Below are 13573 nucleotides of genomic sequence, written 5' to 3'. Positions count from 1 at the left end.
TGTGAGCACTTGGCTATTTTTGTTTCTTTGCTATACAGAATGTATCTTGATCTAACCATGCATATTGCTTTAAAAACTGACTTTGAGAGGTAAATTTGGAATGACTAAAAGGTAGGTAAGAAATAGGTTTTCACATTTTATTTTTCATTCCGCTTCAATTTTTTCCAGGAAAATGGATAATGTGTTGCAAAAAATGTACATTGTTTTCTTCATGACTCTGGTTAAACCACCACTATGTTATTCTCACTTGTCACTGATCCTTGTCTGTGTCTATATTGCCATCAGTATACAGTTATGGGGGTTACAGTTGGGAAAATGATACTGCAGCTACATTTCAGTGTATTTAATGCCTCTATAGAAATCAACAAAGACATGAAGCCCTGATTCTGGAAATTATTTACCTGAGAAGTAAAGTAACCTTAAAAAAAAAAAAAAGATAAAAACCCAGTAAAATATTCTATTTCTTCATGAATCTAATTTTTATTGCAAATATTTTATGAAATCGGAAAATTTTCACTGTGGAGATTTTAAAAATACATTTCATGGTGTTAGCTGTCCTTCACCCAGCTCCTCCTATAGCAATTTCTTTTGTTCCTTGCTATCTTTTCTCTTTGGTTACCAGCAATGATGTTAAAAATAAATTCATTCGAAATTATAGTGCTGTCCCAGATATTTGAAGGACAAAGATGGGAGGTAGTTTGTGTTTTCTTCTTTGCAGATTCCAGAAAATGTTTATAAAGTTAATTACCATAAGACAATTCTGAGAAAATCATGTCAAGGAGGATCTAAATTGCCCATTTTGTTTACTTGACTTGTACTTGAAACTGTTTCCAACCCTGCTCTCGCTTTTCACTTCAGATCTGCAGTTTCAACTTACTTCTCACCAAGTGTACTTTTCATGTCCCATAGGCAAATCAAAGGCGGTGCGTTCAAGATCAAATTAATTCTCTTTCCCCCGCCTGCTCTTCAACAGCTTTCTCCCTTCGTGAGCGGCACCACATTCCACTCCCTCCCCAAGCTTTTGCATCTGACAGCGCTCTCCCCTGTTCCCTCTGCACATCTCCAGTTCTCACTGTCTACTTTCCTTTTTCCTTCCCTGTTGTCTGTCCATGGGAGGTACCTCCCACCCAGGTTCCTGCAGTAGGTCTCCTGGGCTTATCCTCTCCAGTTCACTTTCTACATTGCCCTCAGTTTGATATTTCTAAAATACCAATCTGATTATATCTACAACTGTTCAGTGGCTACCATCTGCTCTTAGCAATACCTACCTCTTTAAACTTATTTCTGGACACCTTTCTGTTCCAAAATATGCCCATACTCATTTTTTAAAATTTATTTATTCATTTATTTATCTTTGGTTGCGTTGGGTCTTCGTTGCTGCGCGCGGGCTTTCTCTAGTTGCGGCGAGCGGGGGGCTACTCTCCGTTGCGGTGCGCGGGCTTCTCATTGTGGTGGCTTGTCTTGTTGCGGAGCACGGGCTCTAGGCGCACAGGCTTCAGTAGCTGCGGCACATGGGCTCAGTAGTTGTGGCTCCCGGGCTCTAGAGCATAGGCTCAGTAGTTGTGGCGCAGGGACTTACATGCTCCACGGCGTGTGGGATCTTCCTGGACCAGGGCTTGAACCGCAGTCCCCTGCATTGGCAGGCGGACCCTTAACCACTGCGCCACAAGGGAAGTCCCCTGCCCATGCTCGTTTTTGAAGAAATGAACATTATACTCCTTTGCTTGATAGTCTCTCTCACCTGTACTCTTATGCACACTTTGTGTCTCAATTTATATGTCATTTCTTCTGGGAAACCCCCTCACCTGCTCTCAGCCTCAGTTAAGGACCCTTCTCAGGTGTTGTCACAAAGACGTGTATTTACCCTGTCTTAGCACTTTTCATACTGCATTGCAAGTGCCTTTGAACTTGATTATGTCATCCACCAGCCTGAAAGTGCCAGAAGGCAGAGGCAATCTTTATGTTGTTCACTGTTCTGGGTGCACAGAGCCTGGCACATAATAGACGATGAATAAGTATTTATTAAATGAACAGATAAAAAGTAATTAGAAAACAAAAATCACACTATTTCTGATGGACCCCTTATTCTGTCTTTTTGTTTGAATATTTTAGAAGTGTAACAGTTTACTCAAATGTGCTTGAAAAATCCAGAGGTTACCTTAAGTGAACCTTTATCTTATTCCTCATACAACTCTCAAGGACAGTGTGATGACAGGGAAGGAAAGTTAGATGGTTCTGATTCCAAATGGATCAAAACATCGACTCTTTAGTCCATTCCTGTTATTTAATAATAGAGCCAATAAATAAGTGCCATGACTCACTGCTCTTCTCAAGTGTAATGTATTCTTCCCAATGGTTCCTAATTATTCAAGAGAAGTCTAGCCTTTTTTCCAGAGTACATGCATAGAAAGTGAAGGATAAATTTCTTTAAAAGATTGGATGGAGATTTTACAAATGAATTGATGAATCAGAGCTGCAAATTGTTAGTAAATAAATGTGTGGGAAGTTTCTGACCTTGATCAAAGATTTTACACAGGGAGAGTCCAGGTATATGTATGCCTCTTATTTTTCTGTCTGGGAACTGTTAGTAGGACTGCCCCAAACGAGTAGGAAGTTACTATCTGACAGAAAGATCAAGTTGGAGGCAAGAGTTCCTTTATTGTTTTGACGTTTATATGTTGGTCTAGTGTTTCAATACAGTCCTTGTACATTGATTGCACAGCTGTGTCTGGTGCAGGGGAGACTTGCCAGCATTAATGACAGTCAACAGCACAAAGAGTTCTTCTGCTGACCATGCCTAGTGCTTTTACACTGATTAAATATTTAAGAACAGAAAGGTTCCTTATTTAAAGACAATAAAACATGCCAGTCTAAATCAAAAAGTTTTAAAATGTCAGACATCTCTAAGACTTTGGGCTAATCATTCACCATTAGAATGATAAAAATAAACTAATTTTCTAAACTGAATTTTTTCTGTGCTGCTATCAAGAATATCTGAAGTGGGAAAGACTCCAGGGCAACATTCTCTTCTTTCAGGCTTTATTCCCAAAGGACACAGTGAATGTTATATGGGGCCCCCAAAAAGCAGATGCTAGAATAAAGCATTAGAAACTGCCTTTGAAGTTTACTACCAAGATCCAAGGTCTTGACAGACCAAATGTGTATTTGGTGCCTGCAAAAAACCTGTATTCCTTTTACTCTTCCTAGAAGAAATGAAGGCACAACTCAACTCTTCTGAAAAAGGCTCTGCACTTTAGGAATTTTCATGGCTGACTTTGTGAAGCCTGCCCAGTCCTCCACATATCTTGCTTCTTCCACTGCCAACATCTTGGACCACAGGCCTTGGAGGGAACATAAGTGGCTTATTTCCTCCACTTCACTAATGTTTTATTCAGCATTCTGTTTCATCTTGATTGATCATATTTTAAAAACAAGTATAAATGTTTTAATAGTTGATTTCAAATTATTCATAGAAAGGTATACTGATCAAAACATGGTTCTTTTAAAAAATTACTTTATTAAAATTATCACCATGTCATCAGAACATTGGAGGTAGAACTTGAGATGTGGTTTTTATTCTTGTTCTCTAGTAAAAAGGACTTATTTCTAAGTTCATTACAGAATTCAGTTCAAGATCACTATGGGTCAAAACTCAGCAAGAAGAAGAATGACCAGGTTGAAACCATAGAGGAATTGGAGACAGTTGTTTCTCGAAGACATAAATTCCAGATTTTCTTGAAGCGAAATTTTCACTAAAGTCTTGAAGTACTTTTAAAAGATAAATGGACAGCCCATTTTATCTGTGGTTCAGAAAACACACAGACTGGGCACAGGACAGCCAAAAGGAGATAAGAATTTTGTCACTTGTTTATTTTCATCTATGCTAAAATGGTTTCTTTGGCAATCCAACTGTGTCCCCAGTAAAAAATAAAAGGCTTATGTTTGTACCTCTCTGACTTTAATACATTTCAGAGTTTATTGTGATTTAAAGCAGTGGTTCTTTCACTTTCAAAGAAAAAATCAGGGCCTGCTTCAGTGAAGGGGGATGGAGGGAAGCCAAAAGTTCTAGTCCATCTACTTGGTTCATTCCTCCTTTTCCATTGATAAGAACACAGTGATGACGATAGAAGAAAAAGGTAAACAATTTGTAGTTTGAGCTTATACACATGTGCTATAAAACAGTGCCCTCTACACCAAAAAATGATACATTTATTTTATCACACTTACCTTGATAGTGTGTTGCAACTCACTTAATCTGCACAAATTCAATTAGTACACCTACCAACAAGGTGCATGTACTTAGCCATTTGATGGAGGTGGGCTGAGGTGGTGGTATGTGGGTTGTACACATCTTCTCTAGCATTAGCGACGTGGATGATTCCTATTTAAACCTCAATATGCACATATTCTAATAACTAGTTATTTGTAAGATATAGCTAAAAACATCATTAATGCAAATATTCATTAACAGATCATAACCAAATAAGCTTTAACCAAATGATCCTCAGTAACCAAAAAATCCTCAGTAAATTAAATTGAAAATTATAAAGCAAACTTGACATTAATTTATAATTACAAAGCAAAAATCAACCACAAGGTTGATGAAGTCCTGAGAACAAAGCATACTAGTTGTTGACATGCATACCAATAGCTTTCCAGTATTGCAAGAGTTGCCTCAGACTGACTACTTATAAAATACCTTCTTCCTGAAATTCTAACAATGTGCTAAGTTTAGTTTATGAACATCAAATATTAGTAATGCATACTAACTCGTCTTCTGTTTAACAAGTAAAAAAATCTTCAATTCTTTATTAAAGTGAATGTGTATGGAATTGTACATCTTTGGCAATAAATGGAAGAAAGGATTCGTAGTTTTGGATTAGTTGAAGGCCCTGCCAAAAGAACCTGGGGCTGTGGGCCATTCTGTCAGAAACCTAGGTGTAACAAACTGAGGACAGCTGTAGCCTCCTGGGCTGTGAGTTGAAGGGCTGGTGAACTTCTGGGAGCCAGAAGCATGCCTAATGGGGCATATCTGGTCATCCCTCAAGCACTGGGCTGCTGCTGAGACATTTCAGCTGCTTATGGGCTTTCAACCAGATGGCCTCCAAGGCTCCTGCTGTCCCTAGGAGTCACCATTTATGACCGACGAGGAGATGACTGCACATGTTTCTGCTCAGAGTTTTATAAGCTATACAGTTTATTTCCAACTGTTTTGGAGACGGATACCACAAATATGACCTGCTGGCTTCTGGGCTGTGTCTCTGAACTGTTACTCTGATGCCAGTGTGGGTAACTTGTTTTTATATTCATTGTAAATTGGGAATGAGTTTTAATAGATAAAACAGAAGTAGTTCTATTAGCAATCCCTTTCCAAGTGACTATCCATTCTTAGTCCTTCACGTGGCTCTTCAGACCAATACTTACTGAAGATGCTTTAATTTTTAGTTTTATAAGAGTACCAAAAACTGGTCAAAGAGCTGGACAGTTCTATCTTGGTATTCCTGTCAAAATATCCATATTATCTTAAAGGTCAGCTCATGTGCTTGAAAACTACCAAATTTGTCCTCTCCCATATTAAAGCCATTTAATAAAAACTTTCATTGTTTCTCTTGAAACAAATACGTTTGAATTCAAAGATATGGCACCAATACAACCTCGTTTATTTTAATGCAGGTGGTGAAAAAATAAGCTACTTTGTAAGGAGCTGTGTGACTTCCTGAACATTTTCTTTTCCAAGAGGGAGTGACTCTGACTGGAGGACAGCATCTCCCATGGGGCAGGAGGAGAGAAGGTGGGTGAGTTATGCGGTGACCCCGCATTCTATAGAACACACAAGGCTCCCATCTCCATGAATCACAACTGGTTTTTTAACACAGACTCTGATTTCATCTTGTTCTATCTAAGACAATGTTGAAATTAATGCTCTCTAAAATCTGGGCAACTGTATCTTTGTCCTTAGGTCTGTGAAATTCCATGAGAAAAGTGCTCAGAAAGAACTTCATTCAGTGAGAGATTTGGGGAGTTTTGGAAACGCTCAAACAAAACCTGTTTAATTTATATGAGCCCCCCAATGAGGAAAACGTTAAGAACAGGAGTTTTGAAAGAAAATTTTTCCACAGTATTTCACAGGTCCTGCTTCCTTTTTGAATATTGCTTGTTTGCTTTTATAAATAATATTTTCCCCAGCTGGCACATTTAAACAGGATCCATTCAAATAAATTTCATGGGACATTGAGCAATTCCAGTCCCTTTCTCAGTCAAAACTAAAGGTTATATTATTTGCTCTATCCCTCCCTTTGAGTGGCTAGGAAAGAACTTGTTGATATTGTTGATAATGTTTCAAAGAAAACTACAGCTGCTAAGTGTTTTCTTAAGTGAAGCCCAGCTTTCAGCCTTGGTCATGTCCCTGAAGATAGGCTCTTTTAGGTGTTACTACCATTTCTCAAAGAGCGAGGGGTGGTAATAGAAGTCTTAAGGCTTCCATTTATTGGCTCTCATTTCCTTCCTGAGTATGTTCATGGTTAGGAATCCTGCTGTTGGGTTGGAGGTACATACTGATACGAAAACCTCACTGGCCTGGTACGCTGGGTGGCATGAGGACTGAGCATTTTGGAAATGCCCATGATTTCCATCAGCAAAGAAAAAATTGGCTAGCTGGCGATTAAATGTCAAATCAATAATGATTCTTTTGTGTGGGCACGGTTGGAACAGAAAGCCTTTCACCAATTTTAATAAAAACTCTGAAACGTGATTGTAAAGGAGCATTGGGGAAAATCCTGTGATCTCCTTGGAACATACAAGAAGGACACTCAGGGTGACCCTAGAGGTCAGAGGCGAATGGAGATTTAGGGATGGCTCCTTCCAAAGACAGCATCATGTTCTCACTGGCTGTTTTAGAAGTAAGGCAGAGACCTCAACAAGGCTTGAGAATAGAAGTTATTGATTAACATGGGGGAAAGTTGGCTCAGTACAGCTTTGTAGACTTTAACCCATACGTGGAGAGAGGCTAGTTCACTAGTAAAATAATCTTCAGTGTGGGGAATTGAACAGAAAATAAGTAGAGAGGAGCAGAATATATTTAACATTTAAGGACATATTAAAATGTGAATTCTGACAAGGTGGCATATGGAGACTTCTGGACTATACCAAGGGTGTACGGGTCAACCTCACTGTCAGTAATAAAAAGCAGAGGCCCCACTTTTAGGATATTGTGATTTTTACTTATACAAGAAACAACCATTGAAGCAGAGGCTTATAGTCAGAGATTTCTCTTCTTTTTAACAGCTTTATTGGAGTATACTTGATTTACAATGGTGTGTTAGTTTCTACTTTATAACAAAGTGAATCAGCTATACATATACATATATTCCCATATCTCCTCCCTCTTGCGTCTCCCTCCCACCTTCCCTATCCCACCCCTCTAGGTGGTCACAAAGCACCGAGATGATCTCCCTGTACTATGAAGCTGCTTCCCACTAGCTATCTATTTTACATTTGGTAGTATATATATAAGTCCATGCCACTCTCTCACTTCGTCCCAGCTTACCCTTCCCCCTCCCCGTGTCCTCAAGTCCATTCTCTACGTCTGTGTCTTAATTCCTGTCTTGCCCCTAGGTTCTTCAGAATCATTTTTTTTTTTTTTTAGATTCCATATATATGTGTTAGCATACAGTATTTGTTTTTCTCTTTCTGACTTACTTCACTCTGTATGACGGACTCTAGGTCCATCCACCTCACTACAAATAACTTGATTTCATTTCTTTTAATGGCTGAGTAATATCCCATGGTATATATGTGCCACATCTTCTTTATCTGTTCATCTGTCGATGGATACTTAGGTTGCTTCCATGTCCTGGCTATTGTAAATAGTGCTGCAATGAACATTGTGGTACATGACTCTTTCTGAAGTATGGTTTTCTTGGGGTATATGCCCAGTAGTGGGATTGCTGGGTCGTATGGTACTTCTATTTTTAGTTTTTAAAAGAACTTCCATACTGTTCTCCATAGTGGCTGTATCAATTTATATTCCCACCAACAGTGCAAGAAGGTTCCCTTTTCTCCACGCCCTCTCCAGCATTTATTGTTTGTAGATTTTTTGATGATGGCCATTCTGACTGGTGTGAGGTGATACCTCATTGTAGTTTTGATTTTCATTTCTCTACTAATTAGTGATGTTGAGCATCCTTTCATGTGTTTGTTGGCAATCTGTATGTCTTCTTTGGAGACATGTCTATTTAAGTCTTCTGCCCATTTTTGGATTGGGTTGTTTGTTTTTTTGATATTGAGCTACATGAGCTGCTTGTAAATTTTGGAGATTAATTCTTTGTCAGTTGCTTCATTTGCAAATATTTTCTCCCATCTGAGCGTTGTTTTATCATCTTGTTTATGGTTTCCTTTGCTGTGCAAAAGCTTTGAAGTTTCATAAGGTCCCATTTGTTTATTTTTGGTTTTATTTCCATTTCTCTAGGAGGTGGGTCAAAAAGGATCTTGCTGTGATTTATGTCATAGAGTGTTCTGCCTATGTTTTCCTCTAAGAGTTTTATAGTGGCTGGCCTTACATTTAGGTCTTTAATCCATTTTGGGTTTATTTTTGTGTATGGTGTGAAGGAGTGTTTTAATTTCATTCTTTTACATTTAGCTGTCCAGTTTTCCCAGCACCACTTATTGAAGAGGCTGTCTTTTCTCCATTGTATATTCTTGCCTCCTTTATCAAAACTAAGGTGACCATATGTGCATGGGTTTATCTCTGGGCTTTCTATCCTGTTCCATTGATCTATATTTCTGTTTTTGTGCCAGTACCATACTGTCTTGTTTACTGTAGCTTTGTAGTATAGTCTGAAGTCAGGGAGCCTGATTCCTCCAGCTCCATTTTTTGTTCTCAAGATTGCATGGCTATTCGGGGTCTTTTGTGTTTCCATACAAATTGTGAAAAATTTTATTTTAGTTCTGTGAAAAATGCCATTGGTAGTTTTATAGGGACTGAATTGAATCTGTAGATTGCTTTGGGTAGTATAGTCATTTTCACAATGTTGATTCTTCCAACCCAAGAGCATGATATATCTCTCCATCTGTTTGTATCATCTTTAATTACTTTCATCAGTGTCTTATAGTTTCCTGCATACAGGTCTTTCGTCTCCTTAGGTAGGTTTATTCCTAGGTATTTATTCTCTTTATTGCAGTGGTAAATGGGAGTGTTTCCTGAATTTCTCTTTCAGATTTTTCATCATTAGTATATAGGAATGCAAGAGATTTCTGTGCATCAATTTTGTATCCTGCTATTTTACCAAGTTCATTGATTAGCTCTAGTAGTTTTCTGGTAGCATCTTTAGGATTCTGTATGTATAGTATCATGTCATCTGCAAACAGTGACAGCTTTACTTCTTTTCTGAGACTCAAATCAATAGAATTAGAAATGAAAAAGGAGAAGTAACAACTGAAATACAAAGGATCATGAGAGAATACTACAAGCAACTATATGCCAATAAAATGGGCAACCTGGAAAAAATGGGCAAATTATTAGAAAAGCACAACCTTCCCAGACTGAACCAGGAAGAAATAGAAAATATAAACAGACCAATCACAAGCACTGAAATTGAAACTGTGATCAAAAATCTTCCAACAGACAAAAGCCCAGGACCAGATGGCTTCACAGGTGAATTCTATCAAATATTTAAAGAAGAGCTAACATCTATCCTTCTTAAACTCTTCCAAAATATAGCAGAGGGAGGAACACTCCCCAACTCATTCTATGAGGCCACCATCACCCTGATACCAAAGCCAGACAAAGATGTCACAAAGAAAGAAAATACAGGGCAATATCACTGATGAACATAGATGCAAAAATCCTCAACAAAATACTAGCAAACAGAATCCAGCAGCACATTAAAAGGATCATACACCATGATCAAGTAGGGTTTATCCCAGGAATGCAAGTATTCTTCAGTATACGCAAATCAAGCAATTTGATAAACCGTATTAACAAATTGAAGGAGAAAAACCATATGATCATCTCAACAGATGCAGAAAAACTTTCGACAAAATTCAACACCCATTTATGATAAAAACCCTCCCAGAAGTAGGCATAAAGGGAACTTACCTCAACATAATAAAGGCCATATATGACAAACCCACAGCCAGCCTCATTCTCAATGGTGAAAAACTGAAACCATTTCCTCTAAGATCAGGAACAAGACAAGGTTGTCCACTCTCGCCACTATTATTGAATACAGTTTTGGAAGTTTTAGCCTCAGCAATCACAGAAGAAAAAGGAATAAAAGAGATTTCTTTTAATTTCTTAATTCCTTGCTGTAAATGTGTACTTGCCTATATTTAATAAAAGTTCTATTTCCAAAAAAAAAAAAAGCAAAAATGCAGAGGGCCTTTTTGTGACCTAAGACCTGGGCAGATGGTAGAGGAAAGAGGTGTGGTTGCAAATAGTCCCAGGCTTTGTCAATATCAACTGTACCCACAGATGTGAAAAGACGGACTTTCCCCCTACAAAGTGTGGGAGAAACACCTGTATGGTCAGATGACCAAGTGCACCAGCGCTTTCAGTAACTACTCAGAGAACAAGTACAAAACAACCAAATGCCTTTGTAGACACTATCAGGGGAGGGGCAGGTTTGCCTGCATTTCTCTCTGGCAATGCAGAGCCGACAGGCAAGGTATTTCATTGGGTTGGGGCACTTCTTGAGAAGCATTAAGGGATACTGTTTCCTTTTCTCCCTGGAAATCTTGCCTTGAGGCCTGACTCTGAGGATGGTATCCAGCCTGCAACACAGACATAGACTAACCCTGAAGCTAGATATCACTCACTGTGCCTCAGGGGCCTGAGGACGTGTCGCAATGTCTGGCCCTGCAGTAGCAGCACCTCTGCTTGAGGGCCATCTTATCTGTCATGCTTCAGAACTCTTCATCTGCAGAGATCTGTGCTCTAAAACCAAGCATGTGGGCTTTGCTTTTTCTGGAGCCTCTGGTGTAATGTCCTTCCCCAGACATTCCCAGAGCTCACTCCTTCCCTTTTCTGCTTTGGTATTATCTTACCAGTGAGACCTTTCCCTGTCGCTCTATATAAAATAACCCCCTCTCCTAGGATCTACCCAATTCCCATACTGTATTTTCCTGTTAAGCCTTTTTGTACCATCTGACATTTTATACATTTACTGGTTTGTTTGCTTATTACCTTTCTCACCCCACTAGAATATAAGTTCCATGAAGGCAGGGATTTAGCCTATTTTGTTTACTATTTCCTAACCATAGGCATCCTTTAAATATTTGGGAAATAAATGAGTGAGGTCTTAAGCAAAGCTTTTAACTCTGATCTCTCTCAGTTTGGGCATCAAGGGAATGACAGATGGAAAGGGCTTTTTTTTTTTTTTTGCAAAGGATGTAATCTGAATGGGGCCAGGGTCCCAAGCTTAAACAATGTACCCACGGGACAAAGTGAAAACCTCTTCATTTTGAGAAGGGCAAGCAGTTTTCAGTGTTTCTTGATTAGGTGATATTAGGTGATAAGGCAGGGTCCTACCAAGCTCAGAATATTGTCCTTGGTGGAGTGGCAATGGTAAGTTTCTTGTCCTTAGGGGAAAAGAATCAGGATAGTTGATTCAAATGTGGCCTTAAAAAATGCCAGAGTCCAATAGTTATTGACTTGTCTCTAGATTTTAATTTATTTAAATCTTCCCTTTACTGTCCCTTGATTTACATTTTGGAAACCAAGGTAGCCGCTAGAGCTTGGGAAATATGTATAGTTATATCAAAATTAAGTTTTATAGTATGATTCATAATTGACTGGATTTTTTGTTAGCCCATCTGTTCCCTGGTTTCTGGATACCCTCTTTTATGTGAAATTTCTCATGGCAGTTACGGTCATGCTGCCATGGAGGAAGTAGTCAGCCATTAGGAAAGGTTCTTTAAACATCAGAGGGCTTAAGGACCACCTAGGAGGTACCTGATCTTCCAAGCTTCCTTCTTCTCTGTCACTCTAAATTCCACATGCCAGGGACAGTAGTTCTGAGGTGGACTTTATGACTTCCTGCAGGATAAACTCATAGCTTCGATGTTGGTAAAATGGAGATAAACCCATAGAGTCCAGGAAAACCTGGTTGCCCAATCCCACATTAAAGATGCCTAGGGAGTTTAGAAGAGATTCACGGGATCCTTAGAAAGATCAGTTCTCTAACCTCCTGTAGAACTGGATCAAGAAAAGGGGCTGAGAAGATTTCTGGATTTCTGAAAAAAGAGGCTGGTCCTTAGATGACTCCTCTAGCCTCAGGATGCCCTACACAAGCCACAGCACCTTCTGCTGTTAGCACTGCGGCCTCAGTCAGTGGCATTCTGGAGCCAGCTCGTACAGGCTCACGAGAGCAAGTTGTTAACTTTCAGGAAAGTTAGGAGCTGCATGATCTAACACTGGTATCTTAAAAAGGGCCAGAGTGGGTGGGAGTATGAATGTAAACCACTGAAATAGGCAAACACTATAAATTGGGGCTCCTCCCCCTCTCCCAAGAGCTGGTAGTTAAACATTCACCAGCACAGCACTAGCCCTTCGTCATCACTTAACATTACTGTGACAGTTTGCCTCCTTGGACTTGGTGTGTGTGTGTATGTGTGGAGACACATGTAATATGCGTATACTATGGGGATAGGAGGATAAAAGGATGTTTGAAAAACTATTAGCCGTATGGTGAACAGGGGGCCTGGGAAGTATGATCTAAAAGCTAATGAGACATTTTTATGTTAGAATATATTTAGACTAATTCTTGTTATAAATTTCACTAGTTTAAGAGTAGGTCATTAAAAAGAATTATTATAAAGATGCCTATGACTTATTGATAAGGAGCCAAGGTGGTACATATGGTTAGAAACTGATACATGTGGAAGATCATATTTTTATAAAAACAAACAAAATCATACCAACTTTAAAAAATTTACATGTGCATATGTGTTTTTCTATGTTACGGAGTATAGAAATTACATGCTATTGACATAAGTAGTGAGAAGGTAGGAAGAAAAAGAAGGAAATTTTAAAATTCATATACCTTTATCTTATTGACCTTTTAGCCAGGTATTCATTGGTTACATTTTGGAGTTGCAGAGCAAGGGCCTAGCAAAATGACTTTTAAAGAGTGACTTACTTAGAAATGTCAATAATATGAATGAAATGTCATAAATGTAGATGAAAATTTTTGAGAGAAATTATCTTCATTCAGTTTTACATACAACATTCGCAGTATTAGCTACTCAAAATAGGAAAAATTTAAAATAATACAAATCAGTAAGTGTATGAAGATGATTGTACATGAAATGCTAAGGTTAAAGGAAAAATATTAGAGGGTGTGTGTATGTTTGTAAGTGCTTTAAAATCCTTTGTGAAGGGGCTTCCCTGGTGGCGCAGTGGTTGGGGCTCTGCCTGCCGATGCAGGGGACATGGGTTCGTGCCCCGGTCCGGGAGGATCCCGCGTGCCGCGGGGCGGCTGGGCCCGTGGGCCACGGCCGCTGGGTCTGCGCGTCCGGAGCCTGTGCTCCGCAGCGGGAGAGGCCGCAGAGGTGAGAGGCCCACGTACTGCAGGAA

General features: G+C 39.2%; 1 protein-coding gene across 1 annotated transcript in view; it reads right to left on the bottom strand.

Annotated features, from left to right (window-relative positions):
- Positions 1–13573, bottom strand: part of CCDC192 (coiled-coil domain containing 192) — a 219729-nt gene that overhangs the window by 117826 nt on the left and 88330 nt on the right.

Source organism: Pseudorca crassidens, chromosome 3 (genome assembly GCF_039906515.1).
Source record: "Pseudorca crassidens isolate mPseCra1 chromosome 3, mPseCra1.hap1, whole genome shotgun sequence".
NCBI classification, from domain to species: domain Eukaryota; kingdom Metazoa; phylum Chordata; class Mammalia; order Artiodactyla; family Delphinidae; genus Pseudorca; species Pseudorca crassidens.
The sequence above is the reverse complement of the archived record's forward strand: the minus strand, read 5'-3'. Positions and strand labels throughout refer to the sequence as shown.